At 46.9% G+C, this 20861-nt stretch overlaps 2 long non-coding RNA genes across 5 annotated transcripts in view; one reads left to right on the plus strand and one right to left on the minus strand.

Moving 5' to 3' along the window:
- Window positions 1–3448: 3448 nt before the first annotated feature.
- Window positions 3449–20861, minus strand: part of LOC140617719 (uncharacterized) — a 37308-nt gene continuing 19895 nt past the window's right edge. For 2 of the 4 annotated variants that reach the window (XR_012017906.1, XR_012017908.1), the window contains one exon: window positions 3449–4235. This is a non-coding gene — a long non-coding RNA (uncharacterized lncRNA). Of the gene's footprint in view, window positions 4236–13405; window positions 13568–14298; window positions 14442–20861 lie in introns of those variants that run through there. The other 2 variants (XR_012017907.1, XR_012017914.1) reach the window with 2 other exon arrangements.
- On the plus strand, window positions 6884–10113 carry LOC140617726 (uncharacterized). The gene is made up of 2 exons (XR_012017915.1): window positions 6884–7407; window positions 9741–10113. It is a non-coding gene; the product is annotated as an uncharacterized lncRNA (long non-coding RNA).

Here is a 20861-nt window from a genome sequence, read left to right on the forward strand (position 1 = left end):
TCTTAGGCAAGATTTTCCTCCTTGTAAAGGGTCTATTAGTAAATTTCCTAGAGCTGACTGGGAAATACCATGTTGGCTGGTTGGTTAAAGGTTACATTCCTTGGAGGATTGAAAGTGCACTTAAGTTAGGTATTAAGTGTTGGTTTTCTGATGTGGGGCCTTAACCTAAGAGACTCCATTTTAGGCCTGTGGCTTTCTTTTGAACAATATCAAACCCAAGGAGGGCTGGAGGCAGAGCCCCAGGAGGGCAGGATTGAGGGGTGGCCAGCAAACTGCAGGTCCAGGAGGGTTTATCACTGGCTAACCACTCAACACTCTGACATTGCCCCAATACCCAGTCTCCCCTCATCTCATCCCCCAGCTGGAAGGGCCTCTCTTTAAAGCTCTGGTAGCCTTGGGGCATCCGGGGGGTGGCTCAATTAAGCTTCTACCTTCAGCTCAGGTCATGATCCCACAAATCCTGTATCAGGCTCCCCGCTTCTCCCTCTATCCCTACCCCCTGCTCGTGTGTGTGTGTGTGTGTGTGTGTGTGTGTCTCAAATAAATAAATAAAACTCTTAATAAAAGGATCTAGTAGACTTGTCTAAGCACAGATCACGGACCTGTTTGGGAACTGGTTGTCTTCTTTGTCTTACTACAAGAAAGTAGCAGTAAGCTCCCCACCTTTTGAGCCAGCAGCTCTGCTTGGCAGACCCTCCTCTTTCTGCCATTTGTCCCAAGAAAAACTTAACCCTCTCCATGAGCTGAAATAGCAGACTTAAAATGTCTGACTTCTTTCCCCAAACCTACTGCTCTGTGGCTCTCGTCTCAAAGCCTTCTGAGTCCCAGGAGATGTGAGATGAACCTCCACATAACTACCAGGGGAGCAAGCTGATCGGCCCAGCCTTTGCCAAATTTCACATATGCCACCGAGCCTGGTAGGAGCCCAGTTTGGCTGTCTGGGGCAACCTCCTCACCAGAAAGGGGAATTTGGACTTTATTTCCTGTCCCAATTCCTGTGCCACACACTTGGCTATCAGGCAATAGCCTTCCTACCTAACCCTTCCTGTGTTCATTCATTCATTCAAAAATATTTATGGAGCAAATGCCAAGTTGTGTGGTGTGAGAAGCCACGCAGAACCCCAGAGTTGATGCAAAGAATTTTTTCTAATTTGAATTTTAATTTATTAAGTAAACTACACCCAACATGGTTTGAACTCATGACTCAGAGATTAAGAGTTGCAAGTTCAGGGCAGCCCGGGTGGCTCAGCGGTTTAGCGCCACCTTCAGCCCAGGGTGTGATCCTGGAGACCTGAGATCGCGTCAGGCTCTCTGCATGGAGCCTGCTTCTCCCTCTGCCTGTGTCTCTGCCTCTCTCTCTCTCTGTCTCTCATAAATAAATAAATAAAATCTTCTTAAAAAAATGTTGCACGTTTCACTGACGGAGCCAGCCAGGTGCCCCAAGAATATTTTTTTTTTAAGATTTTATTTATTTATTCATGAGAGACACACACAGAGAGAGAGGCAGAGACACAGGCAGAGGGAGAAGCAGGCTCCATGCAGGGAGCCCGAAGTGGGACTCGATCCCGGGTCTCCAGGATCATGCCCTGGGCCAAAGAGGCAGGCGCTAAACCCCTGAGCCACCCAGGGATCCCCCCCCCCCCCCCAAGAATATTTTAAACTGAAGACATTTGAGATTCAACAAATGGATATCTGACTAAAAGCAGAAACTTCTAAGAAATAAGGATTGCCATAAATTTCTTCTTTGGGGTAGGTCTACTCCCAGGAAGGAGTAAACTACCAGAAATCCCCTCTCTGGAGGAGTTTTAGGGCCCCAAAGACGACAGAAAGACCACTCATACATTTATAGACAAACATTATCACAAACATTCTTCTGTCCACTTTGTTCTCCTAAAGAAACTTCTTGTTCCACCTTTCCTTTTCCCTACTAAGTTAGATATATGAGCCCCTAATTCTGACCCTCCATTTTGAGTTACTCATCATTAAACACTCCAGTGTGTACAAACTCTTTTCATTTGTTAACCAGTTTTTTGTCAGTTTAAGTCACAAGCCTCCAGGTTCAGATCTTCTATCCTTAAGAGGATAGAAGAAAGGGGTTTTTTTTCCCTCTCCAGCAGTAGTTTGTACTGAATCTTCTTTTACCCTTTAGTTCTCAGCAGGGCCTGAAGCCCCTGAGCCCCTCACCTAGCACTGCCAACCTCTTGATCCTAAGACATCAAACCTTCCCATGGGCCCCTGAGGGTGTCCCTGCTCCTAGCCTTACATACCAAGTATCTACTAACCTCAGCAGAGTAACTCCCTGGTATGTGAGTCTTGGGCTCAGAATCCACTCCTTCCCCAGCACAACCATGGGCCTAGCCTATTTGTCTTTCTAGAAATTAGATTCTAGACTCTATTTGTCTTTCTACAATCTAGAATGTTGATTGATGCCCTGAGGGCTCTTACCAGACAATATGGTGACTTTTGGCCAAAGGAGCTTTGGCACAGAGTCTAGACCCCTCAAAGTCTCACCATCAAGGTGAATGACAGAAAAGCCTCTTTGTTTCCCCAATAATCCAGCCCATCATTGCTATCTCAGATACCCCCACATTCTTAAAGGGCAAACTTTCGTCCTCAGTGATAGTACCACCTACTCCTTATGGAGGACAGGACAGTGTTCCTAAGGACCCTGTAATCAGCTGGGCTGCCCCTCTGATAATGAGTGGAGTATTTTACGGCCACCCTGCCCCCACCCCTTGGTCCTGCCAGGAGCAAGAAAGGGTCCCAGTGAGCCCAGACTTCTTTCAGGCAGCTCTCAGCTACACACACAAAGACCAGCTGAGGCTTTGAAATGATCACTCAGTAAAGGCCCAGTTGCATTCTAAGGGAGGGTAGCCCTCCCTCTCTGCCACTGTCTGGGGGTGGGTATGGGGGGCAGTGAGGGGAAGTCATTCTTCCGGTGATCTGTGTGTTTGGGAATGTAAAGTTGAAATGTCCCAGGAGGCATCCAGGCAGTTGGAAATAAAGCTCCTGGGAGCTAGTTAATCCAAACACACAGTTGTGAAAATGTCAGTTTTAAGGTGGCAAACCCACCAGTGAAAATGGGGGTGCCTCCCTGGAGGCGCATGCAGGAGCGAGGCAGAAACTGTGTGTCTTCACCTGCCAGGCTCTGTGAAGATGACCCCCCTCATCTGGCCAACTCCCCCAGGTGCTTGAAGCAGAAGAAGGGACAGGACCAAACTAAGAAGTTCTGGGTGCCTATGAGCCATAAGGCAACATTAGGACGCAAGCAGGCCACGGCGTTCCGAGTCCTCCAAATGGGGATCGAGCCTGGCTCTGCCATTTTTTGTAATGGGACGACCAGAACCAGCAAATAATGTGTGGGGCTCAGTGCAAAATGAAAATACCAGGCAATGAAAATACTTTGTTCAAAAATTATAAAGAATTTCAAAATGACGGCAGCAGAGCTTTTTTTTTTTTTTTTTAAGATTTTATTTATTTATCCATGAGAGACACAGAGAGAGAGAGGGGCAGAGACACAGGCAGAGGGAGAAGCAGGCTCCACGCAGGGAGCCTGATGTGGGACTAGATCCCGAGCCTCCAGGATCACGCCCTGGGCTGAAGGTGGTGCTAAACCGCCGAGCCACCGGGGCTGCCTGCAGAAAACCGAGCTTTAAGCCAAGGGCAGGTCCTTCTCAGTGAACAGCCCCATGAGACAGGTCTGCACACAGGAAGGAGGCCTGGAGCAATCTGGGGCATGTTCTTTTCCTTCCCTTTGATTCTCTTGCTTCTCCAAAGGTCGATGTTAAAAGGAAGTAGTTGTGACCTCCACCGGGCCAGGTACCAGATGGAGCTAAAGTTGGGTTGTTCCCATATCCTTTCTTTATCCACAAGACGATTATTTCCTTGAGGGAAATGGTGATCTTTTCCATCTTTTGTGATCACAGCACTTGGCATATAGTAGGTGTTCAATAAATGTTACAGAAGCACGATGTTCTCAAGTTCTTGCTGATCCTTGAACCTGCCTCCCTTCCAAAGATGACTGGTCTACCAGCCGCTTCTCTCGATGTCCTAGTTCCTTCCTTGGGTCACGGGGACCTTAGACCTTGACCCCCAAGTCCCCACACCTACGCCAGGAATTAGATTGTCCACTTCTCTAGTTTTCTTACACAATTGCACTCTCAAGCATCTGCTTGGGTGTAACTGTATCCTCCAGTTACAATGCTCAAGAAGGTTATACAGATACTGCCCCTTACCTGGAAAAAAAAATCTTATTGGTCAATCCTGAATTTCAGAGGATGGTACAAAACATTACTTTTCCTGTGAAGGCAAGGCTTGGCAAGAGACCAAGACACCTCCTTTTCTCTCTGGTAACCCTCCTGTCCCCTATGTGTCCTCTCCACACTTCCTGAAAGCCTGGCTTCATCCTGGCAGCTGCCCTGTGTGGTCCAGACACCTAGGATCTTGTTTCTGCTTCTATCCTAGGAGGGAGGTGGAATGGGGGCTCCAGGAGCCTCAGGCTCTCAGATTCATCAAGGTGAGGGTCAACAGGGCAGGCAGACCTTTCTGTCACCTCCCCTGACTTGACCTGGCTTCATTATCATGCTACAGAGGAGCCTGGGTAACTAAGTCAGAAAAGCTTGTGACTCTTGATCTCAGGTTCCTGAGTTTGACTCCCATGTTGGGTGTAGAGGTTACTTAAAAATAAAATCCTAAAAAATATATATATAGAAAGAACCGAATTATGCTACCGAAGCTCTTTTACCAGGTAGGAGGAAAGCAACTTAGGCAGGGAGGCACACAGAAAACCAGCCAGGCCCCTTGAACTACAAGCCACAGTTGATCCAGACACTTATTCACGCTTGTGAGTGGTGGCCCTGGAAAGTTATAGATGCTTTGTGAAATTCCCTGTCTTCATACTGAGCATTTAGGATCTGCCAGGCCTGATGCTGACTGAATGTCAGAGGTGACCAGAAGGAGCTCGAAGCCCAGTGAGGGAAGTAGGACAAAGTGCAGTAAGGGCCGCATGACAGGTTCTAGCAAAGACCGCAGCAGCTCTCAGAGACAGGACAGATGGCAGACCCCACACTCCCTGCCTCTCTCTATAAGGGCCTCCAGTGGCAGCTTCGATGCCTCTCAAAGCCAGAGGTACCAGCAGAGCTCTAAACTCATCTCCTCCCTGAAGTAGCAAACGGATGCCCCCTTGTTGCGGGACCTCCCTGGAATGGGCAGGAGGGGCTCTCCCAAGGCCCTCTCCTACAGAGTTTGCTCCTGGCACCTGACTTGTGAGTCCTTGGGGTGGCTTCCTCCACACGTCTCAGAGAACTGTCACACCCCTGCTGTCTTGGACTTCCTGGGGAGAACCATCAGCCCCTTTCTTGCTCACTCCAAGCCTCCCAACCATGTTCCTGAGGCTGCCATTGAATCTCCAAGCCTGTGCCACCTCCACAAGCCTGCCACCAATGGGCCCCCCTCAAGTGGGCTCTGACCCTACCACGCTGCTCAGTTCTTGGGGTGCAGGCCCTACACTCTGCATACTTCATGCCTCTCTCTAGGACACCGCTGGGGAGCAAGAATTTCCTGTCCCCTTCAAGGTCCTTCTACCTAGACTAAGAGTCAAATTGACATGGACAGGTTAACAAGGAGAAAGTCGAATTTAGTTCCATACATTCTCGGAGAATCCAAGCAGCCACAGACATTCCAAAGATGGTTGGGCAAAAGGAGGTATACACGTGGTCATTCTGAACTGAGAAGAGGGCGGGGGTCCAGGCTTCAAAGGGAACAGATGCAATTCATAGGAAGAGGAGAAAGAGTAAACGTGTTGTAAACAAATGTTTGCTGGCGGCAGCTGCTCAGAAACAGCGGGACACAAAGGACTTGGATCAAAGGGCCTCCCTGTCTGCCGTACCCAGCTCATATTATAACGTAGGTATCTGTGCTGATAGCACTCTTCCTGAAGCAGCTCCTCTATCTACATTCTTTTTAGGCAATGAGGGGGAGGGAAAGAGCTTTTCTGGAATCTACCAGATTTCAATTGCTTTTTAACTCAAAATAATCTTTATGCCAAAGTGGCCCATCTTGGGGCAGCCTGCCCTATGCCCCTACGCCATCCCCCAAATGGCTGACCCATTGCTAAAGATACCCTGGGTCATGTCTCCACCATGCCAGGTTAGGGACCCATGTCCCCCCAGGAGGGAGGGTGGGACCCAGCCAACACAACACCCTCTCCGCTCCCCAGCCCCCAGCAGGCCTTCTATTTCTGCTCTTCTAACCAAACTTCTCCCAGTATAGACTCCAGCTGTAGCCCCTTTTCCTGCATCATCAGAGCTCCTTCCTTCATCAAATCTTCTCATTGTGCCCATCTCACAGTAGGGAGGATGAGGCACAGAGAAATCTCTCACTGCTATTTGCTCAGGGGCACAGCTGCTGGGCCTTTTGCCTGGTAGCCTAGGCCCTGAGGGCAAAAAGAGTGGATCCTGGCTTGGGACACTGGCTCTCCTGGGAAGAGAAGTTGTCAGAGCCAGCTGCAGTGAGCAGCTCCCAGGCTCCCAGCACTGCCTCCAGCCAGGCCTCCCTCACTCCCTCCGCCAGCAAGCTTGGACAGGGAGCGGGCACCCAGGGGGCACCGGAAACTGCTCGCAGCCTCCCAGGGGACCTTTCAGACCGAGTTGTTTTTGAGGATCAGAGAGCCTGGAGGACACCAGACAACAGGGAGGCTGCAAATGGAACTCTGCAGAGAAAAGCGTAAATACGCACTTAAGCACCGGTGACATTTCCTCATCAGCCCACGCTGGCCAGCTCTCCCTGTCCCCCTGCCCCCACGCGGTCCCAGAAGGCCGGCTGGCACGGAGCACGAGCACGGAGAGTTCCTTCCCAGCACGGCAATTAGCTCCAGACACGGGAGCAGATGCACATTCTCAGGGAGGCGGGGTCCCGCGGCCTTGGCAGGGCCCGCCGCAGCTGCCCACCGCCAGCAAGGGCATCCAAGGGAGTGAGGCGTGGGAGCCGGGCCCTTAGAGGGGCCACCACCAGACCCTCCGGGCGGCCATCAGGCCTTGGCAGGAGGAGAAAACATCCTCCTCTTAGAGAGAGGAAAGAGAAAGGCAGCGTGGCCTGGCAGGCCAACTTCTGCCAGTCTCGAAGGGGTGGAGAACAAAACGCTTTTTCTCCAGGGCCTCGAATCTTCTGCCAGGCTGGGCCATTGGCTGGTTCTTTCCCAGCTCTGGGGAGGTGTGGCGAGCAGAGCTGCCCAGGGCCCATTGAGGAGAGGCGCCGAATAGACCTCTCCCGGAGGCCCGGCCAGCGGATGAGACCTGCCCCCGGAGTCAGCCTCGCAGGCTCTGCGTCCCGGGAGAGCCACATGCCCCGGCCAGGCCACATAACATCTGCGAACGGCAGGGTCCTCCTGCTAAAAATTATAAAGATGGGGTATGTCATGCGGTGAAAAAGGCAAGGTGCAGAGTGCGTGGACAGTGTGCCACCATTCAAGGAGGCGGGAGAGGGGAGCCACAATGTTTAGGCGGTTTGTTTGTGTGCACCCAAAAGCATCTCCGGAAGGATAAACAGAAAATGGGCCGTTTGGGTTACCTCCAGGAAGGAAAATGGGTGACTGGCTGAGGAACAGAGGAGGGAGGGAGACTTTTCAGGGCATACATTTTAGAGCTTTCAAGTTTTGAATTGTTTCAGTTACTATATATTTAAAAATATTAATTGAATTAGATGCACAAAACACAAGCGTAACAGTATAGACCTCACTGGATGGCTGTGAGGGTGAGTTAATATCAATGAAATGGCAGGAGGATGCCCAGTGCATGACAGGACCTCAGGAAGTGGTGTTAGAGCCCTAGAGCTTATGAAACATGTGCACAAGTCCATATAGCTTGGTAGGAAAGGGTGAGACCAGGCACAGTGGTTCTGGCCATGCAAGTAGGACCTGGAGGTTCAGAAGGGACATGCCCAAAGTCACACAGCTATAAGTGACAGATGTTGGATTTTGGACTGGATTCTTGTTCTCAGGAGGAGCCTGGGAACGTGTAGAAACTAGAAAAACTAAGATCTCTGGAGATACCATCACTAGGTGAAAATCAGACCCTTCCGAGAAGGCATGACTTGCAAGGTCAGCCTTCAGAAGAGCAAGGGGACCCAGCCTTGGGTGATCAGGGCAGAAATTTGAGCTGGGGCGTAAGGGTAGGGAGGCTCACCCAGAATCTAGCCTCTGGCCAGAGCGGATCCATTCGTAGAATGAACGCACATTTCTGTGCTTTCTCTAACCAGCCCCCTACTTGGCATCAGCTAGAGAGGAATCCCTTCTCAAAATGCCCCTGGCCCATCCCTCACCCAGCAGGCACCCCCTCTACCAAGAGGCACTCAGCCAGGCCATGGGAACAGCAAGAGGTCTAAGGAACCTCTTGAAGCTTCTAGTTTAATTTGAAGTTAAGAGCAGACAAGTATCTGTTCTTGGAGCCCTGGGTCTGTCACTCCCTAACTATGTGACCTTGAGTCAGACACTTCACATCTTGCAGCCTCTGCTTCCTCATCTGTAAAATGGGCATTAAAAAAGCAGCTGCCTAGCTTGTTTTGAGGATTGAATGATAGTCCATAGAAGGCTTGTAAACTATATATGGGAAATGCTCGACTATAGCTCTATCAGCTATACTGTCACGCAAGAGAGAAAGGGAAAAAGTGCATTTTAAGACAGACAGGACCAAAAGTTGGATGAGTGATGAAGCCTACACAGCATTAACATTATTGAGATTCCGGGAGGGGATGCGGGATAGTCTAGAAGGGCTCCATGATCAAGTAGAGCTTGAACTGGGCCTTGAAGCAGAGGAAAAAGAAGACAACATTCCAGGGACACCTGGCTGGTTCAGTTGGAAGAGCCTGTGATTCTTGATCTTGGGGTTGTGAGTTCAAGCCCCATATTCAATGTAGAGATTACTTAAAAATAAAGTCTTAAAAAAAAAATAGAGGAGATGACATTCCAAGGAAGAGGCTCAGTCATGGCAAAGGTGGGAATAAAGGCATGAGATCCATACATGGGGCCGAAGGGAACCAAGACTGCAGACTTGTCTTTGGGGAATTAGCCCCTCATCCTGTAGATGAAACACCAGGATCCGAAGCCAGCTTCTGCAGCCCTCTCCTGGAAGCACCCAGGCTGGGCCAGAGGCCACCCAGAATTCCTGTACCTCCTCTCTCTGGGTCCTGCTGCCAAGACCAAGACTGCCTCAAAGGATTCAAAGTCAGGGATGCTCCATTCCCAATCCTGGGAAAGGCCAGTAGGTACAGGCAGCCTGACTCTGTGCCCACTGTCTTCACAATGACGGTCCCCATCACAGTCAGATTCTTCTATGCTTGGGCAGTCAGTAAAACTCAGTACCATCTGTTCATAACAATACATGCTCATTATTAGAGCTTCAGAAAATATAGGAATACTTTAAGAAGAAAAGAATCAATACCTTCATCCTCCAACCCAGAAAGAATTTCGGTAATCATTTGACCATGTATGTCCTTCAGATCCTGGTCCTACACACCCTGTTTTGACAAAGTCAAAAATTGGGGCATGTGTGATCAACATCCTTCTAAAATGGCTTCACTGATCCTCACCTCCTTGAAGTCACACCCTTGTGTGATCCCCTCCCTTTGAGTATGGGCCGGACTTGGTGACTTGCTTATAAAGAGAATATGGTAAAAATGATATAATGTCATTTTTGAGATGAGGGTCCATCTTACTGGTCCATCTTTCTCTCTGGCTCTCCTCACAGGCTGCCCTGATAGGAAGGATCACTCAACAAGGAACTGATGGCACACTGATTCCTACACCCTTGAGGTCCTAAATCCTACCAACAACCATGTGAGTGAGCTCGCAAGCAGACCCTGCCCCCATAGTCCTCAGATAAGACTGCAGCCCCAGCTGACACTTTACAGCCTTGTGAGAAACTCAAGAAAAGAGGTCTCACCACTTGTGAGAAGAGGTGGACCAGCTCAGCTGTGTCTGTGTGACACACAGAGTGTGATATAATAAATGTGTATTGTTTTAAGCTATGTTTTGGAATAATGTGTTATGCAACAATGTATAATAATAATAAGCTATGTATATAATTTTTTAAACTAATTTTAAAGCCTAACATGACAACATAAGCATTCTCCTTCATTATTCTCTCTGCAAACATTGTGCTTGCATGTTGTGGAATGCTTCATCCATAATTTGTTTAACCATCCTGCCATGATAGGACATTTGAATTATTTTTAGGTTTGCACTGTGTGGTTAACATTGTTATGCACAAAACATCATCTTTTTAAAACGATTGTATGTATGTATGTATGTATTGAGAGTGAGCATGAGCAGGGGAAGGAGCAGAGGGGGGGAGAGAGAGAGAGAGAGAGAGAGAGAATCCTAAGCTGATGCCCCACTGAGCACAGAGACAGACATGGTATTCAATCTCACAACCCTGAAATCATGACCTGAACCAAAACCAAGAGTTAGATGCTTACTGACTGAACCATCCAGGTGCCCCTAAAACATCATCTTTAAGAAGATTTTTTTAGAGTGTATTTCCATAAGAATTATTGTGTTGAAAAACATCCACACACCACTTAACAGTATGAGTTATGATAAACTCACCACCTACCTCTTTAAGGTACATCTTATCCTTTTAAATCCTGCCTCTCTAGACCAGACTTCTCAACAAAGTTGCCATAAGTCAGGCTGAGAGCCAAGGATTTTGTTGGGGTCAGAGTAGCTCTTAGAGAAGTCATGAAGCAAGAAGCTCAGGTTCAATTTTCCTTTTAAGAGCATTTGGTACTGAAGGGGCCTGGGGGTATGCATTCTATTTAATGCAAGCTCAAACTGTATGTCTCAGCAAACCCATTCTCATTGTCTCTTAGGGTTCCCATTGACTGCTGTGTAACTTTGAGCAAGTTATTTAACCTCTGTGCCCCAATTTCCACAACATCATACATAGTGTTGTGTGAGAATGAAATGATGTTAAAATATGTGAAGTGCTTAGAACAGTGCTGTACATAGTGTGTGTATACACTATGTACACACTATGCGTGTGTGTTCTCATTCTCAGAGAAGGATAACATGATGATGAAGAGCTGAGCAGAACTGCCTTTAAATCCCACTGATGATGAGCTGTGTGACCTTAGACAATGACTTATCCTTTCGGACATTCAATTTGTGCATTTGCAGACCAGGCCATGAAAGTAGGAACCCTTATTTGCCAAGGTTCTGTATCTAACTCTGTACAGTGTTTATAATCATATAATTAAAATTTACATATAGTTTGCAATTGTATGATTACAGAAGAGGGCCTCCAATTTTATAAGTTTCTGAGCCTCAAAAACCCTGGTCCACCCCTAAAAAGGGTAATGCCATATGGAGTGCTTATAAAAATTAAATGAGATAATGTGTTTAATGACTTAAAAGAGTGTCCAGCACATAGTAAGCCCTGACTAGTATATAGTAGCTACTTCTTTGGAACATACAAGAACAGAACTTGCTTTCCTCCTTTTCTTCCTTTATATATGTAACCACTTTGGGAAACTTCATTTATAAAAACCGAAATTTTAGAAGAGACGATAAAACAGGATGATCATTCTAGTTATAAAATGACTCACTGACTTTACTTTTTTTTTTTTTTTTAAGTAAGCTCTATGCCCAACATGGGCTTGAACTCACAACCCTGAGATCAAGAGTCACATGCTCTACCAACTAAGCCAGCCAGGTACCTCTCTGGTTTTACATTTTTAGTTGATGTCTGAAAAGCAGGGATCCATCCACCAGACAAACATGATTATTGAGACACCAGAAGTGCTTTGAAATCCTGAGAGGACAGTCCCTGCAGGGAACAAAGAAATAAACACACCGTAGGTACCCAGCACTGCTGTACCTGCAGAGCCAAAGCAAGAGGATGAGGTGTGGCTGGCCACACCTTTCCAAGCCTAGAGGACCGGACCCTGCCTTGTTTTTGTTTTTTGTAAACATCCAAATGACCTTCTTTAAAAAAAAAAAAAAAAAGAAAGAAAAAAAATTTTAAAGAAAGTCATGAAGCAAAGAACCAGAGAAGGTAGGTGTCACTCACAGCAAAACCGCTAGTGATAACACAAGACGATAACACAAGGCAATAATGAGGAGGTTGAGACTGGGTAAAACCAGGAGTAAACACCAGCAAAAGGAGCAGCGGCTGATGGAATGTGGGAGGGAGAGGATCCAAGACAGGGGTGGCCAGGCAGTGAGTCAGCCTGGACACTTGGCGGTCCCTCCTTCCAATGGCCCCTTGGGGAGGCAGGGCACAGACCAAGGACATGCCAGATAAACCCGCTCAGGATCCAAAGGCCCTGGAAGCCCCTCCTGGATCCCTTGTTCTCTGTCCCTCTTGACTATGGCTCCCTCCTCCACATCCAAGCTATCCCTTGCTTATGATTCCAGCTTCTGTATCCGAAACCAGAGCTTGCATGAAGGACTCATCTCTTAACTGGGGGCATTTCATTCCCAGCATCCTGTAGCTTGTGTGGCTACCTCCTGACATGCCCACATGACCTTGGGCTGTACCCACATTTTCTAGACCAAATAGATCCTCCAAAAGCAATGATTCCAAGCTACGGCAACTCTGGGTAACAGAGTGGCAAAGGCAATGATGCCTTGGGCCTGCCCAGTGTTCTCCCTGGTATGACCTTGACAGTGTCAGTGCCATAATGAGGGGCATGATAGCCACAAGGCCTACCTTACTTGAGCATCGTGAAGATGAAGTGAGCTGATATGTGGGAAAGTGCCTTGCAGGAGGAAAGGTATGTCACAAAGATAGATTATGGTGATAAACTTGAGAAATTTCAAGCCCCAGCCTGACGTGGCACATTCTCCTCTGTCTCCTGCAGTTACCTGGAAATACCACATGGGCTCTTTCCCTAACCCCTAGGGCCTGTCTGTACAGGCCAGGCCAATCAGTGCTCAGAGAGGTTTCCTCAGTGCTGGGTTGGACAGTGCTTAGGGCCTTGTGAGCACGTCTCGCTGACTGTCCTCCCCCTGGGACCACGTCTCCAACTTCCTGTTGATACCTAGCCCAGGACAAGAGCCACCAGGAGGCAACTCTGATGGCTGAGCATCCTCCCAGAATGTGAGAATCCCCATCTCATAGGGGAGGGAGGAGGAAGAGGAGGAGAGAGAAAAGGAGAAGAAAGAGAAGTAGTTTTATGGTTGAAAAGTTCGGGAAATTCTGATGACCAGATCCAGCCCTCTCTCCCTTCCCATTCTTGACCATCAAGAAAACGCATAGTAACCTGTGGGGTTGGGACAACACAGTGACTAAGGGTGTAGTTGGGGTTTTTGTTTTTGAAGTTGTTTTAAAGGCAATTTTCAAATACATAGAAGTAGTGTAGATAGTAAAATAAACCCTTTGGATCACCTTCAATAACGATCAATACTTACGAACATGAGGGAGGAGAGATTTAGGGACCAACTCAATGTCCCATTTCCAGTCCTACCACCAATTAATGCTGAGACTCTAGGCAAGTTGTTCAATCATTCTGTTTCCTGATGCATTTAAGTGGGAATGATAATTGCGAATAATCACCTTGAGAACTCCTTGTTCTGTAGTAAATGAAATAAGATAGTTCTAAGGCACTAGCTGAATGTCCCCAACAAAGTAAGTGCTCAATCATTAGCGATAATCTGTGCTAGAGGCAATGTCCTAGAAGTTAGGAGTGTGGGTTGTAGGGGCCCAAGGCAGACTGCCCCAAGATAGACCACTTTGGCATGCACATTTGTTTGAGTCAAAAGCAATCAAAACCCAGCAGATTCAGGAACAGCTCTTCACTTCCCCTACATGGCCTGCTTGTACCAGGAAAATAGCTATTAATAGAAATTCCTGTTTACCTAAGAAATGTATCTGCATAATAGGGTAACTTTTGTTTAACAAACATGTCCTCTCACCTTCCTGCTAATGGTCTTCCTCCCCTTTGTAGCCTCAGTTCCCTACCCCTCTCTGTAGCTCATACAAGCATCATCTTGCCTGACTGTCTTTGGAATTTTCATGTCTGTGTGGATTTCCCATATGTATGCCATGAAATCTGACTTTCTTCTATTAAACTGTCTCATGGCAATTTGATTTAGTCCAGCTAGAAGGACCTTGAAGGTTAGAGGAAATTCTTCTTCCCCAACAGGGTTCTGGAGCCTGATTGCCTAGGGTTCGAATCCCAACTCTCAGCTTCTAGCTATGTGACCTTGGACAAGTTGCTGACCCTCTCTGTGCCCCAGTGTTTTAACAGCATTGTCTAACACCTAGGTGTTTTGTTCGGCAAGTACATTTAGAGCACTGGGAATAGCACTTGGTGAGTAGTAAGGGTTCAATAAAGGTTGGCTTTGGTACTGTTAATACAGCCTTTGAACTTATTTTGGCATTCCATTCACACTATACACATCCTCCTTCTGAGGTGGAATCTCAGAGTATCAGCTTTAGGAAAGCCTGGAAGAAGGAAAGAAGGAAAGTCTCAGAAGTTTCACCTCCATTGGACCACGCCCCCAAGGCTCCTGCCATTTTCCTAGCAGGAATGTCAGCCCTTCGAGTCCGCGAGTTATGTTCTGATTTGCTTGCTCTGTGTGTGGGTCACAGATTGTTCCCAGAGTATTCGGAAATGCTTTTGGGTTAAGTTGGCACAACCTTGAGAAGCTGGAGTGACAAACCAGGAGGGCTTCACAAGTGACAACGTCCCTCCCCCCCACACTAGCTGAACAGGAGGAATCTTCTCCTTTCTGGAAGACCTTGAACTGCTGCCTGACCCTCCACTGGAGCCCTGTCACCTAGAAATCCTGGAGTGGTGTCCATGGACAAGTCCATTTCCTCAATCTCCCCTCATGGAGCAAATATTCACCAGCCACCCTGCAGATGCTGGGCCTGGGATGAGGGGATGCCACATGCCCAGTTTTCCCTGGGGGACCTTGGGCTCCTCACTTACCACATCTGGGCTCTCTTTTTTCCAGAGGGGGCACCCAGATGATATCTATAGTTCCTTCCAAATCTTGCCTTCTGTGATTATATGATTCTATTTTTGATCTGAAATGCTACTATTTGAACCATCTGATTCTTTTGACAAATCAGAGGGGAGAGAGAAATTGGGGGCCTGTGGCTTCTGGAGATGATGGTTCACCTCTCAGCCTGCATCTGCCTGCCCCACCTCCTACATGTTTACAGCAGGCAAAACCACAACTCTTCCGTAGGTTTCAGACAGTGGCCAGCTCATCCCAACTGACCCCTGACTTTGTTTATTAGGAGGGGAAAGAAAAACCACCAAAAAATCCGACTACCAAGATCCCAGACAGGCTGAACCCATGACCTAAGGGAACGTAGTGACCTGAGTCTGTGCCCAGAGGAAATCCCAGTGGCCTGGAGAGGGCTGGGCCTCCTTCTGATGCTGCGGATTGAATACCATGAACTGGCAAGAGACCTTCTTGTCAAGTTCTGACCTCTTCACCTCAGTGCCTGTTCTTATTATTGTGCTCCCATGGCCTCCTTGGCATAAAAAGACTCTTACTGTTAGCTGCATTAATTAAATAATGCTGTGAAGAAGGCCAGTTGTCAGGCACCTGGCTGGCTCTGTGGCTGAGCATCTGCCTTTGGCTCAGGACATGATCCCAAGGTCCTAGGATCGAGTCCCACATCAGGCTCCCCACAAGGAGCTTGCTTCTCCCTCTGCCTATGTCTCTGCCTCTCTCTATGTGTCTCTCATGAATAAGTAAATAAAATCTTTTAAAGAAGACGAAGAAGAAGAAGAAGAAGAAGAAGAAGAAGAAGAAGACGACGACTAGATGTCACTCTGAAAAGAAAGCTGACCAGGAGTGGTAGGTTGAAGCATGGTCCCCATTATCCATTGTGCCCCTTCCTGTAAAAGAACTGTTTGTCCCTGCCATGAGATTTGCATGACTTCCCTCAGGACAGACCTTCCCCACCCCATCATCAGGCCTGGCCATGTGATTTAGTATGACCTGAGAGATGAGGGTAGAAATAACATATGCCAGCTCCAAACAGAAGCTTTAAGAGCCATTTTACATTTCCTCTGGGGGCCTTGCACTTTCCTTTGGCCTTGAGAACACCAAGTTCCAGAAAGCAGCTCCCTCAACTTGGGTCCTGGGCTGAGAATCATATGCGGCACAGCTACAGCCACCAACATATAATGTAAGTGAGAAGTAAGCCGTGCTTGTTATAAACCACTGAGATTTGGGAGTATTTCTTACTGCATCATCACCTAGCAGAAGCTGACTAATCCAGCAATATTACCCCAGGTTGGTGTCAGGACCTGCCTATTTTTCTAGTTTGCCTATTCATGTTAAAATTTGAACACTGCCTACACCAAAATTTAAAGCTTTTGCTCAGCAAAGGAAATCATCAATAAAATGAAAGGCACCCTATTGAATAGGAGAAGATACTTGCAAATGATACACCCTATAAAGGATTAATATAAATGTTACATCATTAATATATTATTAGTAGTCTATAGTTATATTAATATAACCAAAATATATAAAGAATGTATACAACTCAACATAAAAAAAGAAATAATCTAAAAAGAAAATGGGCAGAAGACTTGTATAGACATTTTCCCAAAGAAGACATAGAGATTACCAACAGACACATGAAAGATGCCCAGCATCACTCATCATCAGTGAAATGCAAAACAAAACCACAATGAGATATCACCTCATACCTGTTAGAATGGCTAAAATCAAAAGGGCAAGAAAAAATGTTGGCGAGGATGTGAAGGAAAAGAGATCTTTGTGCACTGTGGGTGGGAATGTAAATTGGTGCAGTCACTGTGGGAAACAGTATGGGGGTTCCTCAAAATAGTAAAAATAGAAATACCAAAAGATCCAGCAATCCCACTCCTGGATATCTACCCAAAGAATAGGAAAACACTAATTCAAAGGGAGACATGCACTTCTCTGTGAATTGGAAGATTATTTACAATAGCTGAGATATGGAAGAAACCCAAGGGTCCAACAATAAACAAATGGATACAGAAGATGTGGTGTATACACATGATGGAATATTACTTCATCATAAAAAAGAATGAGATCTTGCTATTTACAACAAAACAGATGGACCCAGAGGGTATTATGCTCAGTGAAATAACTCAGAGAAAGACAAATACCATGGGATTTCACTTCTATGTGGAACCTAAAAAAAAAAAAAACAATGAACAAACAAGAAAAAAGAAAGAAAGAAACAGATTCCTAAATACAGAGGACAAACTGGAGGTTGCCAGAGGGGAGGAGGAAGGATGAAATAGGTGAAAGGGATTTTTTAAAAAAAATTTTTTATTGGAGTTCAATTTGCCAACATATAGCATAACACCCAGTACTCATCCCGCCAAGTGCCCCCCTCAGCGCCCATCATGGTGAAAGGGATTTAAATATAAAAGACAGGACCCCTGGGTGGTTCAGTGGTTGAGCATCTGCCTTGGGCTCAGGGCGTGATCTCAGGGTCCTGGGATTGAGTCCCACATCTGGCTCCCCACAGGGCTCCCCTCTGCCTATGTCTTTGCCTCTCTCTGTGTCTCTCATGAATGAATGAATGAATGAATAAATAAATAAATAAATAAATAAATAAATAAAATCTTAAATTAAATAAACATAAAAAACATGAATGCCAAAATTCATCTCTGAGTCCCTGTCCCATCATTATCCCACCCCTGGTGGGAAAGCATCAGGACTTCTGTGAAACCAGCTCTAACCAGTGTTCTAATCAGCGGGAGCTAGACCTCAGGAAACAGCCGGACTTTGATTCAGAAAGGTGAGTCATGTGAAGGCAGTGCTGTTTCCACACGGCATGAATCTCTACATTTGTGGAACAAGCAACACCAAACCTGGTTGCTCTGGTTTCCATCTTACCTACCGCAGCAGCCCTGGGCAGGTGGCCCCCAAATCTGTCACAGTGGTATATTGATGTTTTTTAGTTTAAGTTATGGAAGAAATGGTCAGGGCAGGAAGAATGCTCTGACTCCCTTTCCCCTCCAGAAAGCAAGATTATCCATCTCTGATGTGAACAGTACGTCCCTGCAGCATGAAGCAGAGACTTCCAGACATCTGTACCATCAGAGGAGGACAATCCAGAGCTGGAGAAGTCTTGATACACACACCTTGTTATTTTTACTAATTTCCTGTCCTGAACCAAATTCTGTTTAGAATTCCTCACTAATTAAAGCTCCCAAACATACATGGTTTGGGATTGTTTGTTGGTTTGCTTTTATCTCGTCAATTCCTCTCAGGTGGTTGTTTGTCTCAAAAGTAGAAAAGCTGCCCACCTTGGTCATTTCTTTGGGTCTCAGTCTCACTATTTTGATGGTAAGTTTTAAGCATCAATTTGGGTAGGCTCTAGTACCTGGTACTTAATCAAACACCACCCTAGGTGTTGCCGTGAAGATGCCTTGTAGATGTGGCTGCCTTTCAGGAAAGGATATGATCTTTGATTATGTGTGTAGGCCTCACCCAATGGGTTGAATGCCACATGGGTAAAAAACAGAGGTTTTCTGGAAGCAGGAATTCTGTTTCGCCAATTCCTGCCTGAGTTTCTAGCCCGCCCTATGGATTTCAGACTAACCAATCTGGTCCTTAAAATCAATCAATCTCTCTCTTGCTCTCTTTTGCTCTCTCTCACCCCATTCTTCCCCATCTAGACCAATCCAGATTTTGCTGTAATCCCAGATGTGACCCGTTCTCACTCTTTGTGGGGCTTCTGGGACTGAGGCCTTTGGTCTCAGCTGGCACTCTGAACACTGGGGGAGGTGAGGGAGCATCTGAGAAGGAGGTCTCCCCTCAGCTCATCCTCAAAAAGCTCAGCACGGAGTGAGCTGGGGAACCCCTCCCCATCTTCCCTGCCCCTTCAGAGTCCTCCCTTCACATTCACCCCACAGCATGACAGTCATCCTTTGTTGACTTCCTTTCCCCTTTAAAACTGTCCCAGAGTGTGACTTCACCCTAATTTCATCAGTATAAAAGCAATTCTCTCTCTTCTCTCTTCTCTCTTCCCTCTCTCTCTCTCTCTCTCTCTCTCTCTCTCCATTTTTAAAGTAGTCTCCATGCCCAGCATGGTGCCCAATTCAGGGCTCTATCTCATTACCCTGAGGATCAAGACCAGAGCTGAGATCAAAAGTCCGATGCTTAACCAGCTGAGCTACCCAGGGGCCCCTTAAAAGCAAAGATCTACTGGCAGTCTTTATCCTTTCAGAAATGACCTATTCTTTGAGTCTCCATTCTTTTTTTTTTTGTTTTTTTTTTTTTGTCTTTCCCTCCCGTACCACCCCCACTCCTGCACCTTGCCCCTTTCCCCTTCTCTTCCTCACTCCTTTCCCAAATTTTCTCTCATTTACACAAAAGTAAGGACAATCAATATGGTGAAAAAAGTGGAGTGCTCTGGAAGGTGATTGTGAAGAACAAAGGTGGGAACACAGCCAGACCCATGGCTCAGAGAGGCAGGGACAGGAACAGGTACAAGATATCCCCCAGAGACCCTGTGGGCTGAACCCAGGGGGCTGGCAGTGTCTGAAAGCCTGGTTGACTGGTGAAGCCACTCACTGACACAGGAGAGGGAGAGAGTTGGGGAAGTTACGTGACACAGCGATTTATAAGAAGAAGATATATTTTGTCTTCACTGGTTCTGGCACCTAGCTCCGAAAAATCCTAGGAGTTTCCTAAGTGATAAGAGCAAAAAAGTTGCTCTTTGTTATTCATAGCAATCTGCTTTCAATCACACAAGTTTACATCAATGAAGGACTTATGGAAAGCCCCTAAGGACAAGGGGGCTGGTAGCTGGAGGAACCAACCTTGAGGGTTAATTAGAGGGTTCAAACTTTCAGCCCAACCTTCCCGCTCCCACCTCCCACAGTTGGGGAAGGGAGAGGGCATGGTGACTGAGTTTAATCACCGATGGCTAAAGATTTAATCAATTGTGCCTACTTAACGAAGCCTCCACAAAAACCCAGAAGGATGAGTTGGTGAACAAGAATGCATCCACACACCAGGAGGGTGGTACTGGGCTCCACAGGCTCCAAAGCTCTGGTGCTCAGAACCCTTCTGCACCTCACCTATGTATTTCTTCATCTAGCTGCTCCTTTATCCTTTCTAAGAAACGAGTGATCTAGTAAGTAGATCCCTGTTTCCCTGAGTTCTGTAACCCACACAAGCAAATAATCAAATTTGAGGAAGGGGTCGTGGGAACCCGATTTATAGCCAGTGGGTCAGAATCACAGGTAGCAACTGGACCCATGATTGGTGATTGGTATCTGAAGAGGGGGCGGTCTTTTGGGGACTGAGCCCCCTAACCTGTGGGATCTTATGCCACTTCCAGATAGACGATGTCAGAACTGAGTGAGCTGCGGGACATCCGGTTGGTGTGTCAAGATTGTTCAGTGTGGGGATCCCTCGTTCCCCACTACCCCACCCCACACATATTTGGTGATCAGAAGTGTCAGCAGTTGTAGTGTACAGTGAAGGTAGAGGAGACACCAGGGGTGTTTTATCTTTACAGGTAGGAGAAATTGTGATTTAAGACTTTTATCCTTTCTGATTGATTGATTGATTGATTGATTGATTGATAGTAACCTCTACGCCCAAAGTGGGGCTCAAACTCACAACCCTGAGATCAAAAGTCTCATGCTTGGGGCACCTGGGTGGCTCAGAGGTTGAGTGTCTGCTTATGGCTCAGGTTGTAATCCTGGGTACTGCATCGGGCTCCCTGCATGGAGCCTGCTTCTCCCTCTGTCTATGTCTCTGCCTCTCTGTGTCTCTCATGAATAAATAAATAAAATCTTGAAAAAAAAAAAAAAGTCTCACCCTCCACCAACTGAGCCAGTCAGGCACCCTGATTGCGGTTAAGATCCTAAGTCATTTGTGA

The sequence above is a fragment of the Canis lupus genome, chromosome 2 (genome assembly GCF_048164855.1).
Source record: "Canis lupus baileyi chromosome 2, mCanLup2.hap1, whole genome shotgun sequence".
In the NCBI taxonomy this organism is placed as follows: Eukaryota; Metazoa; Chordata; class Mammalia; order Carnivora; family Canidae; genus Canis; species Canis lupus.